The sequence below is a fragment of the Schistocerca serialis genome, chromosome 7, assembly GCF_023864345.2.
Source record: "Schistocerca serialis cubense isolate TAMUIC-IGC-003099 chromosome 7, iqSchSeri2.2, whole genome shotgun sequence".
Lineage (NCBI taxonomy): Eukaryota > Metazoa > Arthropoda > Insecta > Orthoptera > Acrididae > Schistocerca > Schistocerca serialis.
The window spans coordinates 466,612,787-466,633,209 of record NC_064644.1 but is presented as its reverse complement, the minus strand read 5'-3'; positions in this window follow the sequence as shown (position 1 = coordinate 466,633,209).

Below are 20,423 nucleotides of genomic sequence, written 5' to 3'. Positions count from 1 at the left end.
TTGTACCTGAAAAATAGCTTAAGTATGTTATAAATGACGAAACATTACGACTTGTGCGACAAGTACAGAAGTTTTTGTAACTGCTTACGGCGGTCTCTAATGTGCATTCCTTCAACTGATTCTAAACTCAGCCGATAGTCTAAAGTACCGACCAAAAAACCTGTGGTCGAAGGTACACCATCATCCAGATTCAGTACTCTTCCCTACAAAGTGCTTATAAAATAAAAATTTCGTTCCCATCTAATTGGAGAGAAGTTTCAGCCAAGCCTAGTTTGTTCATCACGGTTATATGATGAATTTACTGCTGCTAAAGAAAGTATTTAATGTTACGTCCTTACGTTCGCATGCAAAACTGTACTCGTCTCTGAAGTGAATGACGAACACGCATGGATAATTTTGCAACTCTTGAGTAGATGTACCACTCGCGGCCACAGTTCTATATGTCAACAGATGCGAGGTACACCGTAGTTCTGAGATGTCCACTGACGGAGAAGTCCAGGGGACTTATGTTACATGACCAGGGAGGCCAAGATATGCATCCTGGTCCACCCATGTATCTTGCAACCATATTTGTGAGTTATATATCGACTTACAACAGCAGGAGAATGTACCGATGTCCCATCATATATGTAAATGACCTATGGGTAAAATTTAATGTTAATTAGAAGATAACCTAAAAGAAAGTTTCACAGTTTAAATGCATTAATACCACAACACACACACAGAAGCACAGCACTCCGTTTTCAGGCCACAAGTGGCCCATCGGGACCATCCGACCGCCGTATCATCCTCAGCTGAGGATGCAGATAGGAGAGGTGTGTGGTCAGCACACCGCTCTCCCGGTCGTTATGATGGTGTTCTGTGTCCGGAGCCGCTACTATTCGGTCGAGTAGCTCCTCAATTGGCATCAAGAGGCTGAGTACACCCCGAAAAATGGCAACAGCGCATGGCGGCCCGGACGGTCACCCATACCAGTGTCGGCCATCCCCAAAAACGCTTAACTTCGGTCATATTACGGGAACCGGTGTATGCACTGCGGCAAGGCCGTTGCCACTTTCAGCAACAAGCGGCGATCGAAAAGTTTCAGTTTGGGATCGTTACTGCAGCGTTTATGCAACGTAGCGAGACTCTAATTGGGGTATATAAGCACCGACATGCAGCAAAGGATCAGTGCGGCTTTCGTGTCTTTCTGTAGCAAATGCGAAAACGTGAGCTATAGGCGCCGTTATTATGAAATGAGTCCAAAATTGACCAGCGTGCTGTTATTTTTTCGTAGCTGCCGAGGTAGACATCCGTTGGGGAATGAAGAACATGTATCAGCCAGGAAGTCTGTCAAAAACCACCGTTGTGGAGTAGTGTGCGAAGATCCGTACTGGTAGCGATTCGACGTAAGTCCCCTTTCTGGGATGCCAGCCCCATTCGGTACGCTATTTGAAGTGAGAGATACTCGAGCATCCACCGTATAATCCTGATCTCTTCCCATGTGATTAACAGGCCTTTGGTGAGTTTAAAGTAGGCTCTGAATGGTTGACAATCCATTTAGGAAGAGGATGTGCAGCACTAGTTACGAACTTCTTCACACAGCTATACATAGTGTCTTACAAAATGGGTATCTTCAACCTGGTACATCGATGGCATGGTTGTCTGAACGCTCACAGCAATTTTGTCTGATGGGTGTACTGATTCTGGACAGTAGGGCCATCGAAGAAACTTTTTGATCGCCTCTTACATGCAGGACAATACCTCAAAACGTCACCTGTGGTGGCTAACAGCTACTCGTTGCCATACGAAACTGCACCACAGACCATAACCCCAGCTGTAGGTTCAGTATATCTAGGCTGCAGACCGGTTGGTTGCAGGTCCTCAACTGGTCTCCTTATAACCAACCCACAGTCATCACCGGCACCGAGGCAGAACCAAAGACAATGGACCTCCATACAGCGCTCCAGTGAGCTCGCGCTTGACACCACTGAGATCACAAATGGCGATGGTTTGGGGTCAGTGGAGTGCACGCTACAGGACGTGTGGTACGGAGGTGTCCTTGAAGTAACTGATTTTTAACCGTCCGTTGTGTGACTGTGGATCCAACTGCTTCTCAGATTGCTGCCGCAGATGCAGCACGATGCACCAGCGCCATACGCCGAACACGATGGTCTTCCCAGTCGATAGTGCTATGTGACCGTCCGGAGGCTGGTCTTCTTGAGAATCGTACATCCTCGTGACCACAGCTGCTAGGAGTCATATCTAGTCTTTCTGCAATATCGGAGAAGGCACATCCAGCTTTTCGTAGCTCTATTACATGACCACCTTCAACCCCAGTGAGTCATTCATAGTGACGTCTTTACGGTCCTAAAGTCATTCTTGACTAACACCAACTCACGATGTGCAGTCTCAAGGCCGTTACAGCGTGTATTAAAGGCAAACCATTTTGTATCCTCTTAAAAGCCGTACAAGCGCCACTCTTACGCGACTGGCACAAAATCTGAAGAGACGCCCCTACCAACTTTCGTTTATGTCGCACAATTACTTCTTGGTCATGAGATTGTTTCTTCATCAGTGCTCGATTGTATACTTTCCCAGTGTCGCTTTTCGCTATTAGATACGATACGCCACGAACAAGGCTAAGCATTCCTCTACAATGTCAGCAAGTACTCTTAGCTCTGTGAAGGACTCGGAAGAGTGTGTGGCTGAGGATATTTTTTACTGTTCCGCATGTTAAAAATTTCCTGCAAATGATGCCTTTATGTCAGTGTGCGTGATGTTATTTCCCAGACTTTATCTGTACAATCTCTTCATTTGTCCGTACCAGTTACGTGCTTCGGCTGTTTCCCACTAGGCAAAGAATTTGTAGCGTGTGATGGCTGACGGGCGCGATGAGTAACGAGACAAAACACAATATTTACTTTGTAGCTTTGTACGCTTCAGAAAACAAGCACCTGGTTGAGAGGCAGGCTGAGCACATTATACCTGAACGTCGTAGGCGGTAACAGGCAGTGATTCGGGCCATTTCCGCTGTTGGCGTGCAGATGGAGGATCGGCGGTGGAGGGTCGGGCCCAGTTACGGGTAATGGGCAGGGATCTGGGGTGGCGCAACAGCCATTAGGGGTTAGGAGCGCGACCCGCGCGCGCTCCTCTGCGGCCATCGGAAGACCTCACTCGAGGGGCTTAATCAATTAAGGGCGCTTATTGGTCGGCTAACGGCCGTTCTTGCCATAGCTCGTGTCGCCCGCGAGGGGTCGATCCGTTTCATTACGATACACGCGGCGGTCGCGCCGCCGCAAGAAGCGTTATTTCATTAGGGCGCGGCGCGGTTTATCGAGTGTGATGGCTCGGCCGTTATCTGTTAATAGCTCTGCGGGTCCGGCTTTTATTCCAGCCCGGGGCTGCGGTGATTAGTCCGCGGGCCGAGTAACTGCAGCGGCTCAGCGCTCCAGGTACGATTCCACCGCCAGAGTCGTTCGGTCGGCTCCGCCGCTCCCTTACGTAAGCGAGAGTAGATATAAGCTCCGCTTCTTTCTGAAATACTCGGATATCCGGCAGTGGTGTCCAAGGGGTGACGACACCAGTGGTTCGTATTGGCACAGATTCTGGAAATCTGCTAGATTGCTTTCAGAGAATGAAGCCAGTTTCACTTGTAGTAAGTCGCACGTGTCAAAATGCCTTCTATTTCGGTTACAGCGGCACTATTCCTCTCATACAATACGACATGACTATGCTTGTATACTAATATGCCCTATAGAATATGACAAGAAACTTTCTGAAAGATCTGTCAATGTGATACTTTTATGGTATGCAAATCTGAATACATTCCAGTAGATAAAAGCTCGAAATTTCTTTAGACGAACAAAATGTTCAATACCCGAAGAAGGCAGAAGTCACAATACATGAAAATGGTTGGGCTGTTCCACCGATTCAAGAAGCTGTTGCTTCCAGTTCATTGCAGTGTTAAAATCACAAGCGTTTACCACACATTTTTCGTTGTTTCGCACCACACACACTTCGGAAACTTTGCAGTACATTGCTGGTAGTCTACTTATAGGAGCAACCTGTAACAGCTGTTACTGCTTGTCTTTTACATTCCAATGACCATGAAGCACTTGTTTCTTTTTCCTTTTGTGTGTATGGACCACCAGAAAAGAAACCAAGAAAACTTACTCACTAGAAATTCGAATTAAAACACCAGCTAAACTAATAATTTTACTGTTCCCCACGTGTACAGATCGAAATAGTCCCATATGCAGACACTTCGAAAGACGCGACAAATTAAATCTTTGCAAAAAAACAGCAATATTTTTTGACACACGCACTGTATAACCTGTGTTCTCATACAAGAAACAATAAGTGTTTAAATTTTCGCGTTACTGAGCACGCTTCACTTGAATTTATTATTATTTTTTTATGTTTTTCACCTGTGGTAATAATCTATCACAATTGGCTCACCTTTAGAGTTTGATCTTCTGTCCTGTTCATAATGTAACAAAAAACATCCTGACTATAACTACATGCGACGGTACAGAGATGCTGCTCCTCTCTGTAGGCAAAATGACCTTGACTCTGAGAGGAACTAGCGCAGTGTTGCCAAATTTCTTATTTGTGGTGGATTAGCCACGTGAGCGGAATAGTCCCTCGGTAAATTATTGTTTACAATAAATATTCAAATGAACATTCTAGAAGAACCGCACGCCCCACATTCCATACATGGTAGCTGATAGACGGCATCTTTAAAAGTAAAAACATTTAATAATATACATACTCCACAACAAAATAAAAGGAGGCCACAGAACAGCAATTCATATAACTTACACTTACAAAAATCAATCTCCCACAGAAGCCAACACAAGGCACTGTTGTCCCATGCATAGCTCCACTACAATACTAAACAACGACCTTATTTATAAGCAAAAGAATATTAAAATCGGATTTTCTACTAGTGGTAGTTTAGAAGAAACTTAGTCTTCCACGTAAATCCTTCCACAGCCACTACTGTAAATCAGAAATATACAAACACAAACGTGATTAACGCACAAAATTCTTCGTTTATCAGGAGGATATTTTGAAATTAGGGATTAAGAACACCTTGATGTTCTAAGACTTGGAGACTTAAATTAATCTACGCCTCCAGTTGATGAAGAAAACTATTCAGTGAAGAAATAGGGAACAATATAAAGATCTTAGCACAAAAAGAAGCCGCTATGAATTTGAATAGAAATATACGTACAAAAAACGCTCCATCTACCATATCTTTAATGAGTAGATTGAACTGATTAATGCAGATTTCCTGAAAACTTTCAGCATGCACTTTCCACAGTCCAAAAGAAATGTATCTTTACACATCGAGTTGGTTAATATAGCTTCCCAGTACACATTCAGGATGTATTTTCTTACATTCCAGAATAAATATATTTCTACACCTATCTGAAGGTCAAATAACAAACCTTATAAAATTTTATGTATCTACTATGGTAAATAACCCCCCATGAACCATGGACCTTGCCGTTGGTGGGGAGGCTTGTGTGTCTCAGCGATACAGATGGCCGTACTGTAGGTGCAACCACAACGGAGAGGTATCTGTTCAGAGGCCAGACAAACATGTGGTTCCTGAAGAGGGGCAGCAGCCTTTTCAGTAGTTGCAGGGGCAACAGTCTGGATGATTGACTGATCTGGCCTTGTAACATTAACCAAAACGGCCTTGCTGTGCTGGTACTGCGAACGGCTGAAAGCAAGGGGAAACTACAGCTGTAATTTTTCTCGAGGACATGCAGCTTTACTGTGTGATTAAATGATGATGGCGTCCTCTTGGGTAAAATATTCCGGGGGTAAAATAGTCCCCCATTCGGATCTCCGGGCGGGGACTACTCAAGAGGACGTCGTTATCAGGAGAAAGAAAACTGGCATTCTACGGATCGGAGCGTGGAATGTCAGATCCCTTAATCGGGCAGGTAGGTTAGAAAATTTAAAAAGGGAAATGGATAGGTTAAAGTTAGATATAGTGGGAATTAGTGAAGTTCGGTAGCAGGAGGAACAAGACTTTTGGTCAGGTGATTACAGGGTTATAAATACAAAATCAAATAGGGGGTATGCAGGAGTAGGTTTAATAATGAATAAAAAAGTAGGAGTGCCGGTTAGCTACTACAAACAGCATAGTGAACGCATTATTGTGGCCAAGATAGACACAAAGCCCATGCCTACTACAGTAGTACAAGTTTATATGCCAACTAGCTCTGCAGATGATGAAGAAATTGATGAAATGTATGACGAGATAAAAGAAATTATTCAGGTAGTGAAGGGAGACGAAAATTTAATAGTCATGGGTGACTGGAATTCGTCAGTAGGAAAAGGGAGAGAAGGAAACATAGTAGGTGAATATGGATTGGGGGGAAGAAATGAAAGAGGAAGCCGCCTTGTAGAATTTTGCACAGAGCATAACTTAATCATAGCTAACACTTGGTTCAAGAATCTTGAAAGAAGGTTGTATATCTGGAAGAATCCTGGAGATGCTAAAAGGTATCAGATAGATTATATAATGGTAAGACAGAGATTTAGGAACCAGGTTTTAAATTGTAAGACATTTCCAGGGGCAGATGTGGATTCTGACCACAATCTACTAGTTATGAACTGCAGATTGATACTGAAGAAACTGCAAAAAGGTGGGAATTTAAGGAGATGGGACCTGGATAAACTGAAAGAACCAGAGGTTGTACAGAGTTTCAGGGAGAGCATAAGGGAACAATTGACAGGAATGGTGAAAAGAAATACAGTAGAAGGAGAATGGGTAGCTCTGAGGGATGAAGTAGTGAAGGCAGCAGACGATCAAGTAGGTAAAAAGACGAGGGCTAATAGAAATCCTTGGGTAACAGAAGAAATATTGAATTTAATTGATGAAAGGAGAAAATATAAAAATGCAGTAAATGAAGCAGGCAAAAAGGAATACAAACGTCTCAAAAATGAGAACGTCAGGAAGTGCAAAATGGGTAAGCAAGGATGGCTAAGGACAAATGTAAGGATGTAGAGGCTTGTCTCACTAGGGGTAAGATAGATACTGCCTACAGGAAAATTAAAGAGACCTTTGGGAAGAAGAGAACCACTTGTATGAATATCAAGAGCTCAGATGGCAACCCAGTTCTAAGCAAAGGAGGGAAGGCACAAAGGTGGAAGGAGTATATAGAGGGTTTATACAAGGGCGATGTACTTGAGGACAATATTATGGAAATGGAAGAGGATGTAGATGAAGATGAAATGGGAGATAAGATACTGCGTGAAGAGTTTGACAGAGCACTGAAAGACCTGAGTCGAAACAAGGCCCCGGGAGTAGACAACATTCCATTAGAACTACTGATGGCCTTGGGAGAGCCAGTCATGACAAAACTCTACCATCTGGTGAGCAAGATGTCGAGACAGGCGAAATACCCGCAGACTTCAAGAAGAATATAATAATTCCAATCACAAAGAAAGCAGGTGTTGACAGATGTGAAAATTACCGAACTATCAGTTTAATAAGTCACCGTTGCAAAATGCTAACGCGAATTCTTTACAGACGAATGGAAAAACTGGTAGAAGCCGACCTCGGGGAAGATCAGTTTGGATTACGTAGAAATGTTGGAACACGTGAGGCAATACTAACCTTACGACTTATCTTAGAAGAAAGATTAAGAAAAGGCAAACCTACGTTTCTAGCATTTGTAGACTTAGAGAAAGCTTTTGATAACGTTAACTGGTATACTCTCTTTCAAATTCTGAAGGTGGCAGGGGTAAAATACAGGGTGCGAAAGGTTATTTACAATTTGTACAGAAACCAGATGGCAGTTATAAGAGTCGAGGGGCATGAAAGGGAAGCAGTGTTTGGGAAAGGAGTGAGACAGGGTTTTAGTCTCTCTCCGATGTTATTCAATCTGTATATTGAGCAAGCAGTAAAGGAAACAAAAGAAAAATTCGGAGTAGGTATTAAAATTCATGGAGAAGACGTAAAAACTTTGAGGTTCGCCGATGACATTGTAATTCTGTCAGAGACAGCAAAGGACTTGGAAGAGCAGTTGAACGGAATGGACAGTGTCTTGAAAGGAGGATATAAGATGAACATCAACAAAAGCAAAACGAGGATAATGGAATGTAGTGAAATTAAATCGGGTGATGCTGAGGGGATTAGATTAGGAAATGAGACACTTGAAGTAGTAAAGGAGTTTTGCTATTTAGGGAGTAAAATAACTGATGATGGTCGAAGTAGAGAGGATATAAAATGTAGGCTGGCAATGGCAAGGGAATCGTTTCTGAAGAAGAGAAATTTGTTAACATCGAGTATAGATTTAAATGTCAGGAAGTCGTTTCTGAAAGTATTTGTATGGAGTGTAGCCATGTATGGATGTGAAAAATGGGCGAGAACCAGTTTGGACAAGAAGAGAATAGAAGCTTTCGAAATGTGGTGCTACAGAAGAATGCTGAAGATAAGGTGGGTAGATAACGTAACTAATGAGGAGGTATTGAATAGAATTGTGGAGAAGAGAAGTTTGTGGCACAACTTGACCAGAAGAAGGGATCGGTTGGTAGGACATGTTTTGAGGCATCAAGGGATCACAAATTTAGCATTGGAGGGCAGCGTGGAGGGTAAAAATCGTAGAGGGAGACCAAGAGATCAATACACTAAGCAGATTCAGAAGGATATAGGTTGCAATAGGTACTGGGAGATGAGGAAGCTTGCACAGGATAGAGTAGCATGGAGAGCTGCATCAAACCACGAAACTTCCTGGCAGATTAAAACTGTGTGCCCGACCGAGACTCGAACTCGGGACCTTTGCCTTTCGCGGGCTTTAGTCACAGCCTGTTGGATGTTTCCAGAATGAGGCTGTGGCTAAGCCATGTCTCCGCAATATCCTTTCTTTCAGGAGTGCTAGATCTGCAGGTTCGCAGGGGAGCTTCTGTAAAGTTTGGAAGGTAGGAGACGAGGTACTGGCAGAAGTAAAGCTGTGAGTACCGGGCGTGAGTCGTGCTTCGGTAGCTCAGTTGGTAGAGCACTTGCCCGCGAAAGGCAAAGGTCCCGAGTTCGAGTCTCGGTCGGGCACACAGTTTTAATCTGCCAGGAAGTTTCATATCAGCGCACACTCCGCTGCAGAGTGAAAATCTCATTCTGCATCAAACCAGTCTCAGGACTGAAAACCACAACAACAACAACAACAACAACAACAACATAGTAAATAAGTTCAGCAGCACTAAAAGTTAACAAACTTCAATGTACTGTCATCAGCACTGTTCAAATATCAAATGGCGTTTTTACATACCTTCTCATTCACATTTATTCTTCTATCGTTTTATGTAATAAGTTTGTTATCGTGTAATTCGGTACATCCAATTTATTTCTCCTTATTTCGCACCCTGTGTTTAATGTAAAGTCTGTTTTCAATGAAATATAGCGGTAATATATCGTTCATTTACCCGAAACGCTACATCTTTATAATGTACCAATATATCGTAGCATCTATGACTTTCGTGTGGTGTGTCACTACCCTGTAATTTATTTCATGTTATAAGCAAGTCAAAACACATGGTGCACATTGGTAATTTGTTTTGTGGCCAACCGTGTATAATAATGGAAACCAACCTGTATGTGTGTGTGTGTGTGTGAGAAAACGAAACAAACCATGAATATGATACCTTGAAGAAAAAAAAACACTTCTGTAAGTATGAACTATTTTTGATCCTGTTGCAACTGAAGGCATAACATGTGTTTTCACGAAATCACGGAAGCCGTCAGTCAGAGTCATTTCATAAACACTCCAGTGGCGACACGGCTCGCGATCTGATAGCACTCATCCTTGTATTAACACAGTCCCATCGTAATATTATACTAAGTTGGTGTAAAAGTTCATAGCGTTTTTGTTCTGAATGTCGGTATTCCGATTGATGTGGGCTTATTTATTTATTGTAATTTTTTATGTAGTTTACTGTTTCTATTTAAGTTTACATATCGTCATTTTGTCATTTGCAGATACAAAGAGGAACTGTGGACGCTAGAAAATGAAGTATCAAACGGAGAAATCGGAACATTTTCGACATATTCTTTTGTTTGAGTTCAGTAGAGGGGTGACAGTAGCGGAGGCGGCCAGAAATTTTTGCACCATGTATGGAGACATTTTGACATTTTGAGATTTTAACACACTGGACTCGCATTAGGGAGGACGACACTTAAAACCTGCGTCAGGCCACCAAGATTTAGATTTTCCTTGATCTGCCTAATTCATCCCAAGCAAATGTGCCACGCAAAGGGCACAGACGATTTCCTTCCATATCCTTAACACATTTAGAGTTTGTGTTCCGTATCTAATGTCCCCGGTGTCGAAGGGACGTTAAAACCAACATTCCATCATTCTTTCGTTTTGAGAGTAGTGACTCTCCACGTTCAGGGAGACCTTCGGGGTTTGATGAAGATTATTTAACCGTATTAATTCACAATGATCCACGTCACTGTATTTGAGACCTGGCAAATATGATGTACCGTCATCATTTCGCCATCGTGCGACATTTATATGCAATGTGAGAAGTTCAAAAATCGGGTGTTTAGTTAGCGCATGCTCAAGCCTAAATCACAAAAATCAGCCGGTGGATACTTGTGCATCTTTGCTTGTTCGTCATCAATTAGCTGGTGAACAGCACCAACCATTCCTATCCTACATCGTTGCTGATGGAAGTCTGAATGCAGACTGTTACGGAAAGACGCCACCGAATTATGTATCAGTGTAACACTAATGGATCACTATATGATATTAATTCATGATCATGTGCTGTTATTTACACCTTGAATTTTGTTTAAGCACATTACTTCATAAAGTTGTTGGTGACACTCGTATGTGCGTTTACCTGTGCAAATCGTCGCCGTTCGTCGTGAAACGATCTTAGCGTCAATGTAAATAATTTGACCATAACTCATTCGTCTTTCCATCTTCTTCCGTGCTCTTACTCACGAATATTTACTATGAAGGCAATATTCTAAAATACCTATAGAAAGAAGTGAGTTGAATGAGAGATGTGGAGCGGATATAGCTCAGTCCATTCTCGTTACGTTGCGTTCCCTGGCGTGCCTAGAAGTTAATCTCTTTTTCCTGCTCCTACGTTCTAATGCGTTTAATGCTAATGACAGGTATATTAAAATACAGATCATATCCCTCAAGTGGCGACCCTCCTGAAGATAATTTTCCAGTCGAGATTACAGTCTCTTATACCAAACTTTTACGTGGCGACCAATCTTAGGATATTTTGGGAATAGCAGTGAACTCTAATAATCACAATTTACCACGTCCAGTATTAAATCTGTCGATGGACTGTACAAATCAGTTACTTTGTCAAAGAGGGAAACAAAAACCAACTTGTAGCTAGTTGCCGCTGTACACCATCAGCACCTTACATCATGTAACATTCACGGTCTCAATCACGTCTTTATTTTAAAGCATTGCATCAAACCTTTAACATGTTTAAATCATGACGTACTGCACAATTTCCGTTTTCTTCATGCGTAGCACAATACGTTTCAGTAATTCATTATCACTTTCCTGTGTTGCAGGGGTTTACTTAGGTGTTAGGCGTGAGGCTGTCTCCCTCATCATGCACAAATTCGCAAAGACATAAAATCCCCCAACTAAGATATGGATGCAACGCGTTTCGACACTGTGAATGACCTGTTGCGTATGTGTGAGTTTCTCCGTGATGAAGGAGGTTCAATACCTTAAGACACATGAAAAAACAACTGCAGGAAAGAGAGGCAGAATAACAGACGTTCAGACCTTGCACCCGATACCTCAGTATGCCCGCACAGATTTTGAAAACGTTAATAAAGTCCGAAAACTTGTCGTGCTACGCAAGAAGGAGACTGACTGGCGCAGTATGCATTATTCAAATCACTGTTGACACAAATGATAGCTCTCAAAAACTTTCGTGAGGGTTGAATTAAACGTCTCTTAGCTGCGTACAAATTGTTATTATTTGACAAGATTTCGGGACTGTGTTATTATCAGAAATCTTATACTGACACTAATCACATAAACGTTGCCGTCATAACTGCTCAAAACTCTGCCCGAACAGGCCTCAGAAAGTCCACCGGTACCGACCAGCCGGAATTGATCAGCTTCAGCATACAGGCCCGGCGGGATGCGGATATGGAGGGGCATGTGGTCGGCACACCACCCTCACAGTCGTTGTCAGTTTTCGTAACCGCAGCTGACACTCCTCAGACAGGTTGCTCCTCAGTTGGCCTCACAGGTTCTGAGTGTACTCAGCTTGCCAACAGCACTCTGCGGACCCAAACTGTCAAATACTAGCCAACCTCGACAATACTTAGCTTCAGTGGTTCAAATGGCTCTAAGCACTATTAGACTGAACATCTGAGGTCATCAGTCTCTTAGAACTTTTTAAACCTAACCAACCTAAGGACATCACATATATAAATGCCCGATGCAGGATTCGAAACTGCGACAGTAGCAGCAATGCGGTCCCGGACTGAAGTGCCTAGAACAGCTCGGCCACAGCGGCCGGCTAGCTTCAGTGATCTAAGGGGAATCTGTGGCAAGACATTGGCTGAATTTTATACAAACACTGTAAATTGTTAAAACACGAAGTAGAGTCAACAGCTAATTCTACCTTCAATCGATGACAGAATTCCAGCTTCAATAAATGAGCGATTCTCCTGAATGGAAACATTCTTACGCTTCGCAATGCACGTTGTTACAGGCCCGTTATCAACTGATGAAGAAAAAAGAGGTGACGTATGGTTTGACTAATGTCGATCAATTAAAAGTTTAATAACTAATTTAATCCTGCGAAATTTCAGTTTACATTTTCGGCACCAAACATGTGGGACGTTTCAACGTAAGCAGCAGCAATCTGATTTTTTATTTTTTTATTTCTCAAGTAAAGACCTGTTGCCTATTGTTATTTAGCTGGTCGTACATTTAGTGCTTTTACATGTTGTATGAGACACATTCAGTTTTGTTATTAATACATTTTCTTGAGAATTTTACTAAATGAGACAAATAGGAAAACATATTAAGAGTACAAGTATATATATATATATATATATATATATATATATATATATATGTATGTATATGTATATGTATATATATATATATATATATGGTTTAAATTTCTTACTAACTTATACAATGAAAAAAAGCAAGATACGTAATAGGTCGTGGATATATTTTAAGTTATCATTGAAACTATATTAAATGGAAGAAACAAGAGAGAACAGTAAATTTGACTTAGATATGAGGCATGCCTCTTCCATTTATACCTTCTAAGTGTCTGGTACACATGTTACAGATGGCTTGTTTTGACTGTGGTAATATTTATTTAAAAATATATCGATTAACTAAGGTGCAATGTGTTTCTGAACTTAAGGTAACAGTGGAAGTTGGGAGCTGATTTAATATATCATGGCCAGCTATATCAGGTGCGAGGGCTTGGTACAAGTAGGAGCCAATCACACCTGATGTTGCGAAAGAATAAGATGAAACTAGCTCTTTAATTATTCTTTTATTTAAACACTGACCTACAGAATTTTCCCTTACAAAGACAACTCAAACTTAACCTATTCATTTATTACCCACAATACACAAGCCCAACGCAATCTGACTGCTATACATTGCAACGTGACTTCCAATAACTTACACAAAAGAATGGCCCTGAATTGCAAGAAATCCTAACATTAATACAAATATAAAAAATATGTAATTAAGGAAATATGAAATTACCTCTAACTCTGTTAATTGCCTGAGTTCATTTCAATCACGATTCCCAGTAGTGTAAACCCCATACTTTTTCATAACTTACTTACCTCATAGAAAATCCTGGGTTCCAAAACCTCGGTCTTATACGTCCTAGGTCATCGCAGATGAGCACTATGTGTACAGGTTTACAATTCTCACCAAAGGCACAGGTGGGAGCCGTTTTAGGCTAAAATGTGGAGGTAAAAAGGATACTGGCAGTGACCCGTGAGAAAGTGTATCATGTCGTCTGTTTGGTTTTGTTATTGTTGTTGTGGTCATCAGTCCAGAGACTGGTTTGATGCAGCCCTCCATGCTAGTCTATCCTGTGCAATCTTCTTCATCTCCCAGTACCTACTGCAACCTACATCCTTCTGAATCTGTTTAGTGTATTCATCTCTTTGTCTCCTACGATTTTTAACTTCCACGCTGCCCTCCAGTACTAAATTGGTGATCCCTTGATGCCTCAGAATATGTCCTAACAACCGATACTTTCTTCGAGTGAAGTTGTGCCACAAATGTACTTCAAATTCACCTGCTGTCGGATACTGGGGAAGAAACAGTAGACTTGTCTTCCATTATCAGTTGTATCCCACTATGTGTTCCATATATCAGTTCTCCAATTGTTTAATTTATGTTCCTCGGTTATATCTCGTCCAGTTATTTCTCTTATTTTGTCACATCTTCCCCTCTTCAGCCAGTAGAGCGCTGCTGCGTGACGAATTGTTTTTTATATAGGGAAAACTCCCAGTACCACACACAGTGCCTTAATCGAGGTTATGCCGAAGGCCCCCGAGATTCTGAGAAGAACACTCCTCCGTCCAAGCCATACAATGGCTTTAAGCGTACCTAAGCATAATCGATGTGTCCAAGCAATTGCCGCAAAACAATTTATTGACTCAAAGAGTCCTACGTAATATGTTCTCATTGTCTTTAGGCGTTGCCTACATCGTATAGTGTTCAGTCTTGCAAGTTTACGCATGAGTTTCGTCGCTTTGTTAATTGTTAGTGAAGCATAATCGTCGGAGTGTAAAAGTTCGTCCATATAAATGCCAAGGTACCTTGTCATAGCTTTCCTTTTTATAGGTATGTTGTTTACCTTTATAATTGGATTTCTTTACAGTGTGGATTTTAGAAGTGGGTAAACAATTTTATTAACTGCTATTGTACGTTTGTTGTTCGTGCAGTGATGAACGCGAGGAGCCACGTGCCATTAGTAATTAGGAGCTGGAGTTTGCACATACCATGACTATAAGGCCATCAGCGTACGCAACCAACTCGTTATCCGTGTCCTTGTCTTCTAGTGTATTCAGTTGTGGTTCTATGGCTGTGTCCCAGAAAACTTGTCCGCATATGGATCCTTAAGGATAACCATTTGTTTCCCTCATTATCACCTTTTAGTGACGAATCTTCCGTTCCATTATCCTGTTTTTACAATAATCTCCAAGGCTATTGTACGGAGCCACCAGCCATCTCTCTAATTCTTGTCAACAGCGCCGGCCATAAGACGTTGTCGAAAGCACGAGCTATGCCAATCATGAGTGCTAATATGTATTTTTCTCGTAGTGTCGGTGTCGTTTCTGTGGCCTTGTCTAGTGCAACGTCGATGGATTTATGTGGTGCAAAGCCTAACTCATGTGGGCTAAGAGCGAAGGGCTGTCGGTGCGACTGAAGTTTGTCACACAGCAATCTCTTCGTGTTCCTTTGGCAGAGACTTAATGAGGCATTGTCGTGTATGTCTTAGGGTCGGTTGGGTCTTTGTCCTCTGCTTTCTTAGTTATAACTTTATTTGCCGTCTTCCATATATTAAGTTTTCGTCCTTCTAGTAGAGCATCATTCAGCAAGTCTATCAGGTACGGTCCTATAAGTGGAGCAGTTTATTTGGTGGTTTCGTTGTGGATACCATCCGCGCCCGGAGCCTTTTTATTCTTTATTTTGTGTATTGCCAGTACAGCTTCGAGGATGGTGGTACTCTCTGTTTCGTATCTGACAACAAGTAGTTTGCGAAAGTCGCTATGAAGTTGGCTGTGCTAAGCGTGGTCATCGTCAGGGAGTAGTTTGTTGAGGAGATACTCTGCTGTGCATCTCGAGCTTTTTGTGGTAGTACCATCAGGTTTCTGCAGAGTTGATAGTACGATCGGAGTCTTGATGCGTTGAGTCTGCAGTTTAAACGGCTCCGCCCCAGATGTTGTTCTGTAAGTTTGTCCTAGCATATGTGTTCCAGTGGTCTTTCCTAGTCCTATGTGGTTCGTCATTGTATCATGTTTCTGCGTTGCGGTAATGTTGGAGTCTAATTTCTCTTCCCTGTGATGTCTTAGATGTTTGGTTCAAATTGTTAACTTAGAACTACTTAATCCTAACTAACCTAAGGACATCACACACATCCATGCCCGAGGCAGGATTCGAACCTGCGACCGTAGCGGTCGCGCGGTTCCAGACTGTAATGCCTCGAACCGCTCGGCCACCCCGGCTGGCAGATGTTTGGTAATATCGTTATTAAACACAAATGTATTTTCTTGGTCTCGTTAATAGAACTGACCATGGTGCCCTTGGGTTGGGTGCGCCACGTAATGAAGGTACTGCTGTAAGAACGTGAGCTCTGTAATCAATGCTTCCTTGGGTGACACTTAGTTTTTGTCAGTTTGTTTTGTCTAATTAGAAACTTGGGTGTTGTGATGTGTCTTTGTCTGTGTTTGCGATTGCTTTAGTGCATATAATCACTGCGTTATAATCATTGAGTATTCGCCTACTGAACAATTGCCGGTTCAAAAAATGGTTGAAATGGCTCTGAGCACTATGGGACTTAACATCTGAGGTCATCAGTCCCCTAGAACGTAGACCTACTTAAACCTAACCATCCTAAGGATATCACACACATCCATGCCCGAGGCAGGATTCGAACCTGCGCCCGTAGCGGTCGCGCGGTTCCAGACTGTAGCGCCTAGAACCGCTCGGCCACCCCGGCCGGCTCTGCCGGTTCGCTGCCTGTATTAGTGAGGCGCCGTTTGCCGCAGAAATGTTTATGTTGCTGTCTTCTCCACTACTCCCGTGGTAAGTTGGTGGTTGGCATAATTTGTTTGGAACGGAAAGATTTCATTCGTTTATAACGTCAACTATTATTTGTGCTGCGGCGTCAGTTCTGTCAGACTTTATTTCTCATGAGGTAAGCAGTCGTCAGCCATTTGCATATCGGCGAACTTTGTTTTATTACTTTAGCAAAAAGCTACATATCAAATGAGTACCGGAAGTAGGTAGACGAGATTATCCTGCCTGAAGTTATTTCGACTGTAACGTTAAGTTGTACGCATGGTTGCGTTATTTGTGTTAATGTAAAGTTAGTGTTTTCTACAATGATTGCAGCGATGGCTTTTTTTGCGCTGACAATTGCATGTACTGTCTCGGAAGGCCTGGAATTCTAGCACCTCGTGGGCGGACACAATATGTCAGCACATACCCTGTTCACCGGCCTTCCAGGCTCTGCGAACACCGTCCTGCTACTCATACAGTTTAGCTACAAGACTTTCACTATGGGAATGTACTACAAACAAAGCACTTCGGCGCGCACTCGGTGTATCGAGGTACACGTGTCCATGCGCGCCCTTCCCAGGCCATTCTAGACGAGGTTAAGGCTTTCTTTCTTCGTTCGCATGATTTGCGCAAAAGGCTGCAGAGTGAGAATCCATTTTTGCTGCCCCAGGTGGCCATTGTTCACCATAAGATGCATTATTTGCGACGAATTATTATATGATCTAAAGCTAATACGCTAGGTTTCGTGGGATTAATGGAAAAAAAAAGTATGGCATGAGCAATTAGCTGTACATTTTATTTATTAGCAGTTATGATGGCAGCGAGGTCGCAACACAAATTGACAAAGTTTTTACGAAACGACCCGTCAACGTTTCCCTCATATATGTATGAATTAATTTGTCGTGCCAGATGGCTATATGATACATGTATGGTTTTTGTTACTGGAATGATCATGAATGCTCTGCATTGTTGCATTTTAGTTCCCTGGAGTAGGAGACTGTATTAACTGGCTGACAAAGAGATCATTACACAAACGGCCTGAAATAGAAATGAAACGAATGGCTAAAAATAAGACGCGAAGTACTAGCATTGCAGGAAAAGTTGCACACGCAATTTGTGACAGTTAATGTAAGAGAACAGAGACTTTTTCGACAGGGAAGTAAGTTAAATACCTACATACTACATATAAATGCTTTCAGTGTAATTTAATTAGCACTGTAAGACTCTAGAAACGGAAAAGTAGTTAGACGAGGAAAATTCACACTATCGGTGAATTTGGAGGAAAGATGTTAAATACTTAAGAGAGAAGTACGGAGTGCGAAGCACGATGTGGCAATGACTAAACGAAGTGGAAGTTGGATGAGGCCAAAATGCACCTCATTGAAATTTGACGCAGAACGGAACAAAATCTTTTTGCATACGCTTTCAGTGTCGTATATACCATTAGCCGAAATTTTGTAAATTTTGTGTTAATGAAATAGTTATTACTTCCTATTTTTGTGTTTATTCGCCATCGATCTACCTGACACACATATGCAACAGAAGTATAATCTGTTAATAAAATTATAGTGTACTTTCTGACTCGTACTGATTCTGAAAATTTGTAAATGACAGCTCATTCAATTGTTAAGTTATTTCATCACGGACACTTAACATTTTGAATACAGAGCTTTATACACGTATCTCTAGTTCTGGTTGCATTATTGTTACGTATTAAAATTAAATAAGATTTTCCCTTATTTTGTGAATATAGCAATGGAATGTTTGTCAGACGTTGGCTATTTACTTACATTGAAACTAATCTTTGAGCACTGACACGGTTTATGAGTCTCAAGAATAATTGAATTACCACTGCAAACTCACTTCCAGTTTTTTCAGTGTCATATTTTTTTGCTTCATATGCATCATACAATACCATCTCCAATTAACGGTGCTACATGGGGTTATTTACTGTTAGATGCTGCGGTGTTAGAGGAAGCTTCACTTCACTTTTGATACACTACGAGAACAGACAGCGACACTGCTCTAAGGAATTTTGATCTAAATGCTAGAAACGCTCAGCTTTCACACTAAATAAAGGCTTTCTTCTTTCTGTAAGAGAATTCAAAATGATTTTGCACAAATATAAGTATGTCAAACACATAAACAGAGTAAAATAACGTTTTCGTCTTGATATTTGAAACCAATCCACACGAATAAATCAAGTCTTGCTATAGCCATGAAGACACATGATGAATAGTGCTTGTCGATCTATGTTCATCGTTTCATGGTTCTACTACATGAAGTTTTGCTTTGTAAAACGCGTAGCTCTGAATGGGCAACAGAGATGTCAGTTACGTTTCGTTACTTCTCTATTAACTGTTTTCAGACTCATATTTTAATGACGAATACTTTTTACTAACAAATTTATGGTAGGTCTAAGACACAGCTAACGTGTAGTCCGAATAGCTGATCAAATTATTCTAAAAATGTTACTATGAAAATCTGGAGCTTTATGAACATTTTGCGGCAGTTTGAAGCTGAAACTTTTTTTGTCAAGAAATTCGAGCGATAGGCATTCCTGCAGTCGGTTGTCCACTGAGTTGCATTTTTCTGTCTGTGCTCTGAATTATTGGAATTCGTGTGGCGTGTACCACTGCAGCGCATTTTTACGCTATCGCATCCACAGAGAGAGGGAGCTCATTCCTAGGTACGTGGAACCAACAGAATGACGGGATTTCAGCTATCGGTCGAACGGAAAGTGTAATTGTCCAGGGAATTTGGAACGAGGTGAAGAGACGTACTTCATGCCGTCAGCCCGACGAGGAGTAGGAACAGTTTTCGGACTTCTGCATTTAGCCAGCCTTGTAATAGAAGTTTCACGTAACTTCTCATTCAGTTCTCAAATGACTGCATTCGCTTTACGAGTGCAGCGGTCTTTATCCGAAATTACAAAAATCATCAATTAAAAGCAAGGTACTTCCAAGTTTGAAAATCTGTTCCAAGGCACAACATGTACACACAGACAAATATTCTATTCAGATATAAACTCGCTACAATCGATAAATCTTATGGCTCTGAGCACTATGGGACTTAACAGCTATGGTCATCAGTCCCCTAGAACTTAGAACCACTTAAACCTAACTAACCTAAGGACATCACACAACACCCAGCCATCACGAGGCAGAGAAAATCCCTGACCCCGCCGGGAATCGATAAATCTTACCACTACTTTATTTAACGGTCTACGTGTTAAATCATCACTTCACTACATACTAATCAAACTAATGAGTGAAATCAAAAGTACGAGGAAGTATTACAAAAAAACTACAAGCTAAAAATCTTTTGAAATGGAAGCTATTGACGTCTAATATAAATTTCCGCTCCGACACATGGAAAAACCCAGTTAATTTTTAAGCATCACTGATCATTCGTGATAGGACCTTGTGTTTCAAGGTATAAGATAAAGGAAAATTGATAGAGTAATGTAACTAGCTTTGAAGATGTACAGAATTTTACTCAGCATGAAACTCTGCCACAGAAAATTTAACAATGTACTCAAAATAGCTAATATACTACACAGCATTTAAATATGTAGCACTAGGAGTACTTACAAACGCTGTACAGATCACTACCCCATGTTTCACAACAACAAATACAGTAGGAAATGTC